Genomic DNA, 17,026 nt, shown 5'->3' on the forward strand with positions numbered 1-17,026 from the left:
ATCCTCTTCTTTTTCTTGGATAAGTCCCTTTAATATTTCATATAATAAGGGCTTGCTGATGATGAACTCCTTTAACTTGACCTTATCTGGGAAGAACTTTATCTGCCATTCTAAATGATAGCTTTGCTGGATAGAGTAACCTGGATATAGGTCCTTGCCTTTCATGACTTGGAATACTTCTTTCCAGCCCCTTCTTGCCTGCAAGGTTTCTTTTGAGAAATCAGCTGATAGTCTTATGGGAACTATTGTGTAGGTAACTGTCTCCTTTTATCTTGCTGCTTTTAAGATTATTTGCTTATCTTTAATCTTGCCTAATGTAATTATGATGTGCCTTGGTGTGTGCTTCCTTGGGTCCAACATTTTTGGGACTCTCTGAGCTTCTTGGATTTCCTGAAAGTTTATGTCCTTTGCCAGATTAAAGAAGTTCTTCATTATGTTTTCAAATAAGTTTTCAGTTTCTTGCTCTTCCTCTTTTCCTTCTGGCACCCCTATGATTTGGATGTTGGAATGTTTAAAGTTATCCTGGAGGTTCCTAAGCTCTCCTCATGTTTTGAATTCTTGTTTCTGTTCTGTTGGAATATTTCTTTCTTCCTTCTGCTCCAAACTGTTGATTTGAGTCCTGGTTTCCTTCCTGTCACTGTTGGTTTCCTGTACCTTTTCCTTTATTTTACTTTTCACAGCCTTCACTTTTTCCTCTATTATTTTGGAACCAAACTCAATCATTTCTGCGAGCATCCTGATTATCAGTGTTTTGAACTGTGCATCTGATAGGATGGCTATTTCTTCATCGCCTAGTTTTTTTTTCCTGGAGCTTTGATTTGTTCTTTCATTTGGGCCATATTATTTTTGTCTTGGTGCACCTGTTATGTAGTAAGGGGCAGAGCCTTATGTATTCACCAGGGCAGGGCACCCCATGTCACTGCATTGTGGCCCTGTATGTGGGGAGGGGTTGGAGAGGGAACAATGCAGATTGCTCAGCTCTCTGCTGGCTTTCAGTCACTTCCTCCACTACTCACAAGCAAATTGGGTCCTTCTGGTGCTGATTCCTGGGTGGGTGGGCCTGTGTACATTCTAGGACCCTGTGGGTATCTCCAATGATCTCTCTTGTGTGGCTGGGAGTTTTTCTCACTGCCCCAGTCCCCACAGGATTTTTCAGTCAGAGGTTCTGAGGCTTTATTTCCCCATGCTGGAACCCTGGGTTGCTCAGTCTGGCTCCCTAGTTGATCCTCCCGGTTTATCCTCGCACAAATGTGGAACTGCCTGGTCCACCAGCTGCCACCTTACCTGGTCTGTCAGCGGCTACCTTGCCCCAAGTCCTCTCCAACCCAGCTGCCCATCTCTGTCCCTCCTGCTGGTCTAGATGAATGTTTCTTCTTCATCTCCTTGGTTGCCAGACTTCTATACATTTCAATTTTCTGTCAGGCCTGGTTGTTTTTTTTGTTTTTAAATTTGTTGTTTTCCTTCTTTTGGTTGTGTGAGGAGGCAAAGAGTATCTATTTACACCTTTGTCTTGGCCAGAAGTCCCAAAAATCAGGTCTTCTGGAGAATTCTCTTATGCTCTCATTTGGGGTCTGTTTCTTTGTCTTCCCATTTTGGCTACTTCTTTGCATTTTCTGCCTTAGATATTAAACTAATCAAGTGTTAAAGTGGTCAGTTGTTAATGCTATCAAGCTGTTATTAGCAGTTAGGCTTAAGACCACAGGGTAGGACAGAGTAATTCCTGTAGGCAGGGCTACTGCCTTCTCTCAGGCTGATGCCACTTGGAGAGGAGTGCTTTGTCTGAGAAAGATGGCTTCTACAGTATGGGGAATGACTTAACACAGGGATCCTTGTAGCTGTTTCTTTAGTTCTCTCCCCAGAGATACCAGCCCCAGATTCTTCTCAAGCAACTCTAGTCCACTCTGCCCTTGCCCTGCTGAAGCCCATGGTAAGTGGCTGCAAATGACATTTTGTGCATTGGCCTGTTAAGAAGCTCTCTGCATCTCCAGCTGTCTATCCCTGGCAGACAGAAACCTTGCTGCTTTTCATAGCTGGGTGTTATCTGGGTTTCATTCCAGCTCTGGTGTTGTAGGCTGGGGAACCCAGCTTGGGGGTTAGACATCACGTTTCTCAGGGGGAACCCCCTGGCCATTGAAATATCCCTCTGGAACTTCAGCTGCCACCCATGGGAGCCCAGCCAGCCCTTTTAAACCTCCTTCACATTCCCTCCCAATCACATTGTGGTGAAGTGGTTTCTTCCGTCTGCCCATAGTTATAAGGCTTCTCTCTATTTAATGTTCAATTGGTTATTCTGGATGATTTCTCTACAATTTAGTTGTAATTCCAGATTGGTTCTTTGAGAATGTTAGTATAGCTTCCATTTACTCCTCTGCCATCTTGGATCGACTAAACCTATGACTTTTTAAACCTTGTGTGCTTTCTGTTACTTCATATTCTGTCTCTTCTTTACCTGGAGGTATCTAACCTCATTGCATGTGTGTGCCTTTCAGAGACAGAAATTGTAGCCAAGTGAAAATATAAGTTCATGTGTAGCTTGCATTGTACTTTCTTTATGTGATGTAGAGAAGAACCTAGTTCCTTAGCTTTCTTTGATCTTTGCTTCATTGGAGCATTCTCCACTTACTCCTCTTTTTTCTAAAACTTTTGCCATTTTTTTGAGACTCAAGTAATAAGTATTCTCCATATAAATCTTCCTACCCTATTCTCTCTCTTTTTTCTTTTTTCCCACCCTATTCTCATTTCGATCACCAGAATACCACCAATTTTTGTGTGGATAACCTTCCAATTTCTTGTGGGGACATTCTTTGAGAGTATCTGATACTTTCTCATCTATTGATGATTACTGCCTAAAACAGTTATTAGTGATGGTTGCCAATTAGTGATGTATAATCTTATTTATACCTCAAAATAATCTCAAGAAATATATTTTGTTGTTATCATTTTGAGTACAGACAAAGCAGCAAGGAAATTAATGAATTTGAAGTAATTGTTGTCATCTAATTTCTGAATTCTGTCTCAATATACAAACTCCTTCATCCAAAACAAAATAAAAAAAGAACCCCATTGGAATTAGATTAACCCACAACTACAACAGGCTAACACTGGAAATATTCAAATTAAAAATTGTAGAAGGGATAATAAAGGCTCTTTATCCATCTCCAAGAACATGACTGTATGAAAATTTAAATAAATATGGAGGCCTTTTATTTTGCACCTTTAAAAAATGCAGCACAATTCAGCATAAAACTGGCCCTACAACCTGTACTTCATCTGAAAGAATTTATGTGCTGAGGTTGCAAAAAAACCCACAAAACTTTTCATAAGAGGTGTTCTGCAGCATAAAAGCTTGTAGGTAGTTTTTGGACCTAAGATCCAAACTAAAGAAAACACAAGTTGATGTTTTATTCTAATAGGACCTTCAGGGGTCAACTTCTCTCAAAAAGGAAGGTTAAAATTTCACTGCACACCAGGAGACGTGTTCCTGCTTCTAATCCTCATGTTTAAAAACATGTATATCAGGGGATAGAATGCTTTGCGTCCTTATCAAGTAGGGCATAACAAAATTGGAAATTGGTTCGTGATTTATTGCACCTCCGGCAACACACTGAAGTGTGTTAGTAAAATTAACTTTTGGTATATACAGTAGCTGCTTGCACAGCATGACTAAAGAAAGACCCTGTGAGTTGGAAGGTTGCAGATGAATGAGGCCAGAAGTGGAAAACTTCCACTGGTGCAGGCAACACAAATGCGTGTTGTTAGCATTTGCTAGCATTTGCATTCGATCTTTGTGGCTAGTGGGAACACAGGCCCAGAAGGCCCTGAAGGCCTTTCTCTCTTCCTTCCTCCAGCCACCTGGGCCTATGAAAGTCCCTCTCATACAAGGGTCTCTTTGTTTGTTGTCAAGTCAGGGCTGCTACCAGCCATCAAGTGGAGAAAGTCAAGCAGAAGTCCAAGCTACAGTTGCACAAGACCGTATTGTTGCAGCTTCGGGCTTGTGTGGCATTTTGGCCAGCGGGACATTTTGAACACCCACAGGAGCTTGGGGTTGTGGACATAGCCATGGATAGGGAAACTATTTGATAGCAAAGCCCTTTCTGGAAATTCCCATGTGGCGAACAAGGATGTGCAGTGTAATTTTGGTTTCATATGAAAATTCCTTGAAGCAGGCCCTGGGACTGTATCGGGTTCTCAGATCTTTCCCTTAATGAAACTGCCAAATGCAACACAAACATTAGGATTGCATTTCAGTAATATAAACCAAAAACGGGCTAATTTACTTTTGTGCCCACACCATTAATGTAAATTGGTTATTAGCTATTTATGCTAAAGAGCAACCATATAAAACATAAAGGTAGTTTTATTAACTACATTTGCCCTCTGAAATCTGCTGTGCATGGAGTTTACAATCAGTGAATTTTTTTCCCTCCATGCAGTATGGCATTTACTCTGCCTAATTAACATATTTATTAACAAATTACTGCCCCCTTTCTGCAATTTGCATTTTATAACACATCACCACAATGAAGTTAATAAGATAGTCCCATGCCCTGCTTTTGTGATTCTACTGGAATGTTGCATTAACCTTTTTGTCTCCTCTTGTCTTCATTTCTCTTTAGGCTGGGGTAATTAAAGAGAGATGGCATTTACAAACAGTGATAATGCAGGAATAATGGGGATGTAAATGAGTCTTGGTCATTACATGCTTTTTTGAGACTATGGGTAGGTGTGAGCAGGGATGTGGATGAGGGAGGGAGCGTCCTTACCTTCAAAACCATCTCTAGCTGATCACTCTGGGGAAATACTTTGCCTTTAGGGAAGGTTCCATTTCTCATTCCTTCTCACATACTGGTCGCTGTAGGATGTAGAAACCCTAAGAGAGAAGTCAAGAACAAAAAGAATGTTGGACTCGTTCTTAAAACATTGAAAAAAAGTTTAGTGTTTAAGTACACATTTGCTCTAAAAAGTTTCAGAACTGAGTTTCTCAGAATTAATAATACTGAGGCCTGGGCATCAGGCATCAAAATTAAATAAAACTTTGTAGGATTGGGTGCAGTACAAAGAAAGTCATATACCTTTATATTTTAAAAATCTGAATTAGATGTGTCTTATTAAATTTATTTCTTAAGTGCCCATGGTATCTCCAGCCCTTTGGAGAGTACTGTTCCTGTGCTCCCTGTTCTTGTGGGAGGGGCAGCCCGAAGCACCTGCTCTCGGTGTACGTGTCTTCTCTTCCCCCAGCCGAGTGTGCTTAAGATGAGTTGTATCAACGGCAGGGAAGGATGTCAGTGTAGCCTAGTTCATCAGAGTAAAACACAGATAGTAAGTCCAGTGAAAATTCCAGAGCATTATTTCTCTTCAAGCTCATATTTGGCTGAGTGATACTCAGACTAGGGTCCAGGTGTCCAACTGTCTTGACATAGCCCAATATACACAGTAACATTAATAAGGAGTATCCTACATTTATTTAGCACTTCTGGGAGGGAAACCAGCTAGTTTGTTTGTTTATGTATTTGTTTATGTATTTATGTATGTATTTATTTATTGACAGAGGGGAAGGGAGAAAGAGAGAGAGAGAAACATCAATGTGTGGTTGTCTCTTGTGTGCCCCCTGCTGGGGCCCTGACCCACAACCCAGGCATGTGCCCTGACTGGGAATTGAACCTGTGACCCTTTGGTTCACAGGCCAGTACTCGATCCACTGAGCCACACCAGCCAGGGCTAATTTATTATTTAAAAAAATGAATTTATTGAGGTACAATTGACAGGTAAAATACTTTACCTATTTAACGTATATAATTCATTGAGTTTGGGAATAAGTATACAATGTTGAAAACATCACTGCTACCAATGCCATAAACATCCAGCTCCTCCTAAAGTTTTTTTCCACCCCCTTCATTATTATTTTTTTTGGTGGTGAGAATGCAACATAAAATCTGTCCTCTTATGAAATTTTAAGTATACAGTACAGAATTGTTAGCTATAGGCACTTGTCTTCAGAAACTAGTTATCTTGCATAACTGAAACTTTGTGCCTTTTGACTATCACCTCCCCATTTTCCCCTGCCCTTTCCTCTGGTTACCACCATTCTACTCTCTGTTCCTATGAGTTTAACTTTTTCAGATTATACATATTCAGTGAGATCATATAGTATTTATTTGTCTTTCTGTACCTAGAAAGCCAATTAATTTTAATCCTGTATCAAAGAAAAGCAAAATAACCCTAAAGCAGGTTTGTTAGTTAGAATTAGTTCATAGGTTCCCTGAGGGTCTGGCTGAACTTTCATATGTTTGTGAACCTCCTGAAATTGAATTAAAAATTTCAGCAAATTTTGGGTAGAAACTACTAGTTTCTAAAGGTGATCTGTGGCATTAAATAGATAATAACCACTGCTGATTTTGGAATTGAGGATTATAAGAGATGTGTATTACATGGATAGGGCAGGATCTTCAGGATAACCTTTAAAAACATTTGTAGTCACTACAGATGTGCTAAAGTAAAGAAAGCCAAATCCTCAGTTCTAAAGCCCTCTCTGACTCTCCTTCTTTTGCATGTCAGGTTACCCAGAATAGGGATTTATTGGAGCCAAATGAATGCAGAGCATTCATGGAATTAGAAAAAGGCAGACATTTTCTAGGTTTGACCTGTCCTGGCTTCCAGTACAATCAGACATCTGGGGTGAAGCTGAGGGATGGGGTGTTATGTTGGAGCTGGAAAGGCAGTAGCCATGGGCATGTGATGATATTGGATCCATTTCCCTGTCAGTGCAGGTAAATCCTTAGTCCAGTGATCTGGAAAATGGAAGCTGTGACTACTGATGTCTCCATCCCTGTAAAATAATAGACTCAGGGGTTTCTTTGAGGAAATGAAGCCACATGGTGCTACATAAATTTCATTACAGTTATTATCAACACTCCGATTTTAATTTGATTTAAACATTTTATTGGTCCTAATTGTAGCAGTTATAAATGTTGATGTTATTTTCTGCCATTTCTAATTTCTATAAAGAATACAGATCTTTCTTCTTAATAATTGAAAATGACTCCTGCTTAATGGATTCATACATTCATATGGAATTTTAATATTTGGCATTGACATTAAGGGTTAGTGCATATTATCAGCTCCTTTCAAAATTATATTGTTTTTTAAATCTAGTAATGTCTGATCCATAAGATCTAATAATATGATGTTGTTCATTATGGAGAAAAATTACTCAATTTGGAATGCAAAAAAGCTAGATAAACTTATTTTTATATGCAAAAATAGGCGAAGTACTTAATGGGGGAGGGGGGTTGGAGGGTTTGGTGAAAAAGGTGAAGGGATTAAGCAAAACAAAACAACTCCCCCCCCACACACAAACTCATAGATACAGTGATTACCAGAGGGGAAATGGGGTGGGGGGGAGATAGAAGAAGGTAAATGGAGGATAAATGGTGAGGGAAGGAGACTTGATTTGGGGTGGTGAACACACAATACAATGTGCAGATGATATATTATAGAATTGTACACCTGAAATCTATACAATTCTATTAACCAATGTCACACAAATAAATTCAGTAAAAAATAGTAGTTAATAATATTTTGCTATTAGCTTTTGCTAAAGTTTTTGTTTTCATCCACAGTAATATCAGATAGGGATCTCTATAGATAAAGAGTAAGAGTGTATGTTTGACTTTGTAACAGGCACACTTCTAAATCCTAAAGAGTTAAAACATTTGGACAACCTTTATTAAGCTGGCTGCTATGTTAGGAAGACTTGTATAATTACTCAGGAAGACTTTGTGAGAGAATGACCTGCTGCACTCTATTTGTGTCATGGTCACTGTATGCATAAGCTAATTTTAAATATTAAAACTCTAATTATAAGAGACCACTTCCCTGAAGGGCGGGCCATGTGGGGAAGAAGGGGGAGGACCTGAGGGGGTGAGTCACAGGTTCAGATGAGTGAGTGGGTGGAGGAGACAACTCAGCAGAGTGTGTAGCATTATTCCTTGGGTTGCCCCTGAATCCTGGCAGAGAACTCAGAACTGCGTTTTTTCCTCTGATTGTAATTTGGAAGATAGTACTTGGAGGGAATACTTCCATAGATAGCCCTCATGTTTTGATGAACAATAATAAGCTGCAGTTTTGACCTTGGGGCAGGGAAGTCCACAGAAAAGAATCATAAATAAGTAATATGGGTATACATTGCCCTAAATGGTCTGTGGTCTTAGAGCAGTTACTGGAGGAGAGGAGATCTGGGACTTAGCAAAGTGCTTTTGTGCTTTTATTGAGATTCTTGGTGTCAGATTCCTTTATGTCTTCGACTGATCCTATTTGCATTTTCTTTATGGATTTCCCCAGTTCCTTGGTTTTTAGTAAATGAGCTGCTTGAATTCAACTGCTTACCTCAACTGTTATAAGGGAAAACAAGGTAAGGATGTTGTTTCCGGATTGGATCCAAAGAAAAATGGGCCTACATGGGTAATCCACAATAATCTCCCTATTTTAAGGTCAATTGATTAGTCATCTTAATTCTGTCTGCTTCCTCAATTCCCCTTTGAAATGTAACACAACATATGTTCTGGGGATTTGGACAAGGACATCTTTGGAAGGCCATTATTCTGCCTACCAAAGATGGAAATGCTCTATACCAGTGCTGTCTAATACAGTAGCCACTAGATACATGTGGCTACTTAAATTTTATTAAAATAAATAAAATTAAATGTTCAGTTTTTCAGTCACATTAGCCCCAATTCAAGTGCTCAACAGCCACATGTGGTTAGTATAATGGACAGTGCCATTCTAGAGGGGTAGAAAGTGCCAGATAATATGGGTCCTGATCCTTTTCAACCTCTTTCATTAAAGAATCCTTGAGAATAAATGAGCCTGCACTCATGCTACCAGGAGATTTGGGGTAGTCCAATGAGACCCCATACAAACACCAACTTTCATTAGAAACTCTTGCTCATTTTTATTTTGTCTTTCCAGATCTTCACGTAAAACCAACCTTCTGGGAAACTCATCATGTTGACTACAAAAGTCCCCAGGCCCGTTGCCACACACCCCCAGCTGATACAGATACCAAGAGGAGAGGCCCAGCTGTAGAAATTTCTAGGCAGAGAAGGAATTTGGCCAGATTTAAAGAGGGTCCCCAGGGAGCGATGGTGGGGGATGGGGAGGATGGCTTGATGAGAAGTAGACTAGAGACAAGGAGACTAGCTAAGAAGGCAATTATATATTCTTGCTCTCTTAACTTAAGTAATTTGCTTTGGCCAATGAAAAGTGAACATGTTACTTTGGGGCAGAGACTTTAAAAGCCAGTTTTTGCTTCGTGATTCTTTCTTTTCTTTCTTTGAGTCAATACCCTCTTCCTAACCAGTGATGTTTCAGATGAAGATCTCAGATTGAAGACAGTGCAGCAGAGCTGAAGCTGACCCACGATGGGCATTTAGTGTGAGCATGAAATTAATGTATATTTTTGTCAGTCACTAAGATTTTGGGGTTATTTTTTACCACAGCAAAATTTAGCCTATCCTGATAGATACAGAGATGGTAAAAGATACATGGGTAGAGGCCTTGGCTGGATAATATGTCAATTAAGATATATATTGACTTAAAAATGGTTACAGCTCATTTATGCTTTTTGCTTGTCTTTATACAACAACCATTCCCTTTTTATTTTTCAATTTAAAGAGTTTTTTATTATTTAGTTTATGCTTTCAGACAAATTATGTAGTGCCAGGACCATTTTATGAGAATACTCTCTGATGGGGTTTGGATTGTAAGAACAGAGCATAGAAACAATTCAATAGAGACACAAGATTTTTCCATTAACTAGAATTGTTGAAAATTAAAGTGATAGGTTTGTATCTTTCCAATGACTTTCCTTCCTGATGTATTCTTTTGAGTTGTCATTAGTTTGAGATTGTCCTTCCAACCCCCAAACTAAGAAGCAGATAAAATTTTGGTTGTTCTTTTAATCAAGAGTTGAGCACTAAAAGCAAACTAATTGTTGATTTGGATTTTTTTTCTTCCCTAATTAGTAACAAGTGATACTGTTTTCTAAGAGCAATAAATTCACTCTTATATCTGATAAACACAATATATTATATTCTAGAGTCTAAAATTGGAATGTATATCCCAAATGTATTTGGCCTTCTTCTGAAGATGGAGATTTTAATAGCCAGAAGAGCCTCAGAAGCATGGAAAAAAATGCCGTGAATCATTCACAGTAATTATGTCATTTTTTGTTCCAACTTTGAGAAGTTTATATTATTGCTACTTGACCTATTTGTGTGCATAAAGGAAGGCTTGGAAAGAGAGTGGAGTTATTGGCGGGCGAGGAGAACAAGTATATTAAAATAGGTGTCAAAAGCCAGAGGGTTTATAATGGCTTGACTGAGGGCCACTGTTCATCTGGATAGGTTTCTGTTCCCTTTTTTTGTTTGTTTCCTCTAGTACAAAAATACTCTTTGTTGTTCTTTCTTGGCCAAAAGTATGAATCTTAAAAAATAGGAAAGCCACAACCCATGTGCTTTCCATGGGCCCTAAAGTGGTGATGGTGAGGGGAAGATGGAGGCAAACAGAGTTGCTTTGTAACCTCAACAAGACTTAGAATGCCGTAGACTGTTTGTTTCTATTGTCAAGGGGAAAAAAGTCATGGAGGAAGATGCATTAGGTGTTACCTTGGTTCTTTCTTGACATTCTTACTCCATTTTTGGAAGGGCATCAGAAAAATTTCATATATTTCTAGAAAATAGGCTATGTAGGTTCAAGTTTGTAAACCATGCATTTTTGATGTGTATTATTATATAGGCATTCTTCACTCAGTACCTAGAACAGACTTAACATTTTTCCCCCAAAGAGGAAAGAATCTTATCAATAGAAGCTTTTCTATGCAATGAGCCAGGAAAATGCATATTAGAGTAGAATATCTTAAAGTAAGTTATTATAAAATGAATCATATTTCCTGGTAGGGGCTATAGTAAAATTAAAGATGTTTTTTCTGGCTGAAGAGTTGACAGTAAGTAAATCACAAACATATAAATATATTGTAGGGGGGAGATACAGGTGTAAATTTAGGTAATAATTTAAATGGTAAATTAATGAAGTAATAAAATGGGTATACATGTACCAGGAGAGTCCGGTGCAATGCAAGGTACATGTAGGACACAACATAACTCATGCATCATGAATCCGACTCCAAATTAGTTATAGCTATAACAGACATTGAGGAAACATGAAATCATCCACAATTTTACTTGCCTCCTTTGGAGTGATGTTTTGAACCTTTAAGAGAGGCAATCTGATGATGTTTTAACCACGTTTCCTTTTTCTGTTACAGTAAATTTCCATGTAGAAGACAAGCACTGTTGGCCTTTATCACTGATCTTAAATTAGCAGGTGTTTCATAAATGAGGGTTATTGTTGATTATGGGTTTTCTTCTTCCTCCAAAAATTGTTCTCTAAAAAGAGGCTGATTATTCCATTCACAATAGCACAAAAATAGGAAGCACCAAGGGATAATCTTACAAGGAATGTTTAGGTCCAGTATAAAGACAAATACAACTTTACTAAGGGAAATAAGATTTTATTTCTTTGGTGGGGTGTGGGGTTATGTGTGTTAAAGATATGAAATTGTGTTAATCTTTTTCAAAATAAGTTAAATAGAATTGTAATTTTTATTCATAGAAGATATTTTGGGGACTTAAAAATAATTCCAAAATTGTCCTGGGAGGAAAAAAAAATAAAGAATGGCCAAAAATTTTTGACAAAGAATCATAATAAGAAAACACTTGTGCCGTCATGTATTAAAGAGTATTACACCACCCACTAGGGTGGCTATTATCAAAAAAGAAAACAAATGTTGGTGAGAACGTGGAGGAATTAGAACCCTGTGCGTTACTGGTGGGAATGTCAAATGGTGCAGCTGCTGTGGAAAACAGTATGTCAGTTCCTCAAAAATTAAACATAGAACTACCATTTGGTCCAGCAAGTCTACTTCTGGATGTATACACAAAGGAATTGAAAGCAGGGATTGAAAGAGATATTTTTATACCAGTGTTTACAGCAGCATTATTTACAGTGCCAATAGGTGGAAACAACCCAAATGTCCATGGACAGATGAATGAATAAACAGAATATAATATATATATATACACATTATATATATAATATACATATATAATATATAACATATATTCACATATATGAATATACATATTATATATATAATGAAGTATTATTCAGCCTTAAAAAGGAATGAAATTCTGATATGTGTTGTAACATGGAAGAACCTTGAAGATATTATGCTAAATGAAATAAACCAGATATAAAAGACAAATGCTGTGATCCCTTGTCCGTGAGGTACCTAGGGTGGTCAAATGCACAGTGGCAGAAGGTAGAACGGTGGTCACCAGGGCTGGAGGGAGAGGGGTGGCATTACTGTTTAGTGGGCACAGAGTTTCAGTTTGGGGCATGAACAGGTTCTGAAGGTGGGTGGCAGTTATGACTGTATGACATTGTGCATGTGCTTAATGCCATGAAACTGTTCATTAAAAATAGTTAAAATGGTGAATTTTATGATGTTATGCATATTTTACCAAAATAAAAATATCCAAAGTTATTTCAAAGTATTGCCAAATTATGTTAGGCAAAGTAGCAGAGTAATTGCCAAGACTGGTACTCAGCTCAGTGTAACCACATAGGTTGTCAAGAGAGAAACCCTACTGTGTTAATGGATTTAAAATTTGAGACATATAGCCATAATAAATAAGTTGAAAAAGGAAGAATTATTTAATAAATACTGGGACAATTAGTGAACTATTTTGATATATCTTGAACATTCTAAGATCTTTTATAATTTGAAATGCCAGGTGCATCAAGGTGTTCAATTCAAAAAATGAAACTATGAGAATACTTGTCTAATCTCAGGATAGGGAAAGGCTTTCTAAAAATAAAAACAATAGCATTACAAAGAAATATTTGATAGGTTTTATGCATAGAAATACTTTTGCATATAAAAACTATCACAAAAATCAACTAGAAAAAATATTCATAGAAGAAAGGTTTATTAACATTCTATACATAGTTTATGCAAATACAGACAATTAAAAGAAGGAAAAGATAAGGATTGATATTAATATTCAACCTTGCTAGAAATTAAATTCTTTTGCATATCTATGAACAAAGCTATTATTAAAGGTAACTATTTATTAATAGTAATAAAAAAGAAAAAACAAAACCTTTTTAATAATACAATTATATTTGGCAGGGTTTTGAGGGGGATAGGCACTCTTATTCGCAGCTGATAAGGGAACATAGTTGGATGGTTTTTCAGGAAAGCTGTAGCAGGACTTGGTTGGTTGTGACAGAAACTAAGCTTAAACTAGTTTAAACAAAAAAGGGAATTTTTTTTTGGCTTATGCAATGAAGAAGTTTAAGGAATAGAAACGGCTTGATGAAAAGTTGGATCCAGTCCTTGAAGTGATCCGTGCTCTGTCTCTCTCACTTGCTTGCCCCTGCACGGCTGCTGAGCTCCCCAGCAGGCTCGCTTTACAGGGCGAGGAGACAGCTGCTGGCAGATGCAAGTTTACATCATCCTTAACCACTTGCTGTTCTAGAGAGGGAGAGTGAGAGTGAGCATCTTAAAAAAATTAACACCTTTATTCAGATATAATTCATGTACCATCCCTATCACCCATTGAAATCATACAATTAAGTCGTTTTTAGTATATTCACAGAGTTCTGTAATCACCACCACAGTCAAGTTTAGAGCATTTTCATCACTCCCAGAAGAAACCTCATACCAATTTGTTGTACTCAGTTTTGCCCCCCAACAGCTCAGCCTTGGGGAAGTCACTAATCTGCTTCTGTCTCTCTATATTTGCCTGTTAGTGGGCGTCTTTTAAAGTGTCTCTAGCAAAACTCCTGAGGAAACTCCAGTTATCGGGGCTTGGGTTACATGTCTATCTGTGAACCACATAGTACTGAGTCAAGGGGTCAGAGTCTCGTACTGATCAGCTCAGGTCACCATCTCCACTCTGGGGCCAAGGAGCTGGACCAGCCTCATCTGGGCCACATGTTCTGGGCAGGATTACTGTGGAAGGGAAAGGGGTTCTCAAAGAGAGGGGTGCTGGGAGGGCAAACGTGTGTCCACACTCAGGGCAACATGGCAGTATGTCCTCAAAGTTTTTAAAATAGACGTATCTCTGAGCTCAGCAACTTCAATTGTGGGACTTTATTATAAATAAAGGAGCAGAAACAAACTTTCACTCCTGCTGCACCTGTGATGATGGGGAGGGAAGCAGAGAAGGATGCAGAGAAGAGTAGTTCTCCTGCTGCTGGAAAAGGGAGAGAGCAGTGGTTGGGAATGGAGGTGGAGCCTTCTGGCTTCACTTTCCCTGAAGGTGCCATGCAGCATGGCAAGATGACAACACCCCAGCCACAGGACAAGTGTATCCTCCAGCTAAATAATTGCAAGTTTCACTCTGAGGAAGCAGGTTCTCCATCAGCATGTGGTGTAGTGGTGTGTGCACCACTTTCAAATCCTGTCCCAGACACTTGTCCTGTGCAGGTCAGGCAGCAGGCGGGAGCGCTTGAGCCAGTGGCAGTGGTGCAGGTGTTAGCTGAGCAGCCTTGCCTCTGCCTTGGCTGTCCTGTTATCTCTTGCCTTTTACACTTGCCAGGCCTGGAGTGAGGGGGCGCTGGGGTTGCCTTCGTCAGAGAAAACCACTATACTGTGGCAGTATAGTGGTTTATCTCCACACAGGAATACCTCCGTGTGGCCTGCAGACAGAACACGTCCTGTCTTCTAACTGCATCAGTCTGTTCTTTTTAAAGCCAATCAGAAGGTGGGTACTTTTGTTAAGGAGGTGCCTGTTTTATAAGAGAGTGTGAGGAAGGGAGGAAGAGAGAGGGACTCTCTAAAAGTGAAATTGTTTACAAATTTAAAGGCCTGTTTGGGGGCATTAAAGAAGCAAATAGCAGCCCTTCTGTGAACAAACAATTGTTACAGATAGCATCAGGCCAGTCTATATGTGTTTCGAGTTTATACTATCAATTTGAATTGTAAATTGTTGGTGCTTGAGACATCGATGGGATTTCAGCAATACAATATAAAAGGTGAGAGCAGCTTTCTCATTCTGAGAGTGTCTGCTGCCATTCAAATGAGAAGGATGTGGTTAGCACCCCAAAGCACGTTGATGACCTCACAGCAGGAGTTTGGGGTGTTTGGCCCTGCTGTGTCTCCCTGCACCTCCACTGCCTTGAAGGTCCTCAAAGGCTGTGGAACCCCAAGACTGAGAGCCAGCATTTCTGGGAGCCAGGATCAACCCTAGCCTGACCGTATGGTTTGACTTTGTTCTAGCCAGAAACTAGTAAGTTTTCTTCATGCAATTCCAGTCAGGATTTGAATATCCCATCCAGGTACATTTAGAAATCAAATAAAGGCTGCAGTAATAAAAATCAGGGATGGTAAGGGTGGGGTGTTGACGAAAGAACAAACTTGGATTGGCACGGAGATGGGTGTGGTGTGGGTGAGGAGCAAGCCCTTCTTTTGAGTCTCCTGATTTTGTGATTTAATATTGGGTGGGGGCGGTGGGGCTGGGAGACTTGCTTTTAACTGCACTTAAGGCCTGATAGCTGTTGGAGTGGGAGATGTTGGGAGTGGAGTCTTTTGCTCAGCTGTTTGGCAAGCTGTTGGCATAAGCAGTTCTGGAGCTTAACATGGGGCCATAGTTTCTTCAGCATCACCCCTATGTTCCAGCACTGGAGTCAGACATGCCCTTGTGTGGTGGAAAGGCGAACAGGATTTGAATTGAGAGAGTTGGAGGTATGGTCAGCTCTGAACTGCCTGCAGCTTAAATTTCCCATCAGTGACTGGAGAAATTTTCTCCAGGTGCTTCTTATCTTACCATCTCTTGTTAATATTAACTCTTTTTTCCCCGCCAGAATTTTAGGTTATTTAAGTATTAAATGGTTTTTACAGAAGAGCCTAAGGAGCCATGAGTTTCAGAGTTAAATGGTCCCCTGCTTTCCTCTTCCTCCTCCTTCCAAGGCATGGAAACTGAATGTACAAACTGGCAGTTAGAAGAGAAAGATGGCATTGGGGGATATTTTAGATATCTTTTTTTAAAAAATAATTTATTTTTAGACAGAGGGGAAGGGAAAGAGAAAGAGAAGGAGAGAAACATCAATGTGTCATTGCCTGGCACAGGCTCCCCGTGGGACCTGGCCTACAACCCAGGCATGTGCCCTGGACCAGGAATTGAACCGGTGACCCTCTGGTTTGCAGGCCTGTGCTCAATCCACTGAGCTACACAAGCCACAGCAATATTTTAGATATCTTTTTTTTTAAAGATTTTATTTATTTATTTTTAGAGAGGGAAGGGAAGGAGAAAGAGAGAGAGAAGCATCAATGTGCGGTTGCTGGGGGTCATGGCCTGCAACCCAGGCATGTACCCTGACTGGGAATTGAACCTGCGACACTTTGGTTCTCAGCCCGCGCTCAATCCACTGAGCTACGCCAGCCAGGGCAATATTTTAGATATCTTAATCTTTGAAACTCTTCTTATTCTCCCCATTTCCTAAATGGTTTAATTTTAACATAAATAATATGCTTTCACACTGGACTGTAAAAGGCATGTGATTTTGTTTTTGTAATGTATCACCTTCTGCAGTATTAATGGGAAAGAATTGTAAAATGTATCATCATATCTTGCTTTTGAAGCCAGAGTAGTTGTATAATTTTGCTACTGCCAGTGCTAACCTGTATGTGATCTGGGTACTTTGGAAATACAGGAACTTATATGAATATACTGTAAAATAAAATGTGGAATGATTCCCCCTGGTGGGAGGGAGGATCCAAGAATCATGTAATCAGGTTGAGACAGTAAAATGGAAAGAGAAAGGGAGAACAAAATTATGATGCTAATGATTATGAAGATGAAGGTGATGTTACCTGTCACAAGTCTACTTTGGGCAAGGGAAGGGGTTCAGATGATTGGGGTTGAGTGGGGGTAGGGAGAGGTGGTAATCTGTGGGTCTT

The sequence above is a fragment of the Phyllostomus hastatus genome, unplaced genomic scaffold, assembly GCF_019186645.2.
Source record: "Phyllostomus hastatus isolate PE091 unplaced genomic scaffold, TTU_PhHast_1.1 phas_contig_58, whole genome shotgun sequence".
Classification (NCBI taxonomy): Eukaryota; Metazoa; Chordata; class Mammalia; order Chiroptera; family Phyllostomidae; genus Phyllostomus; species Phyllostomus hastatus.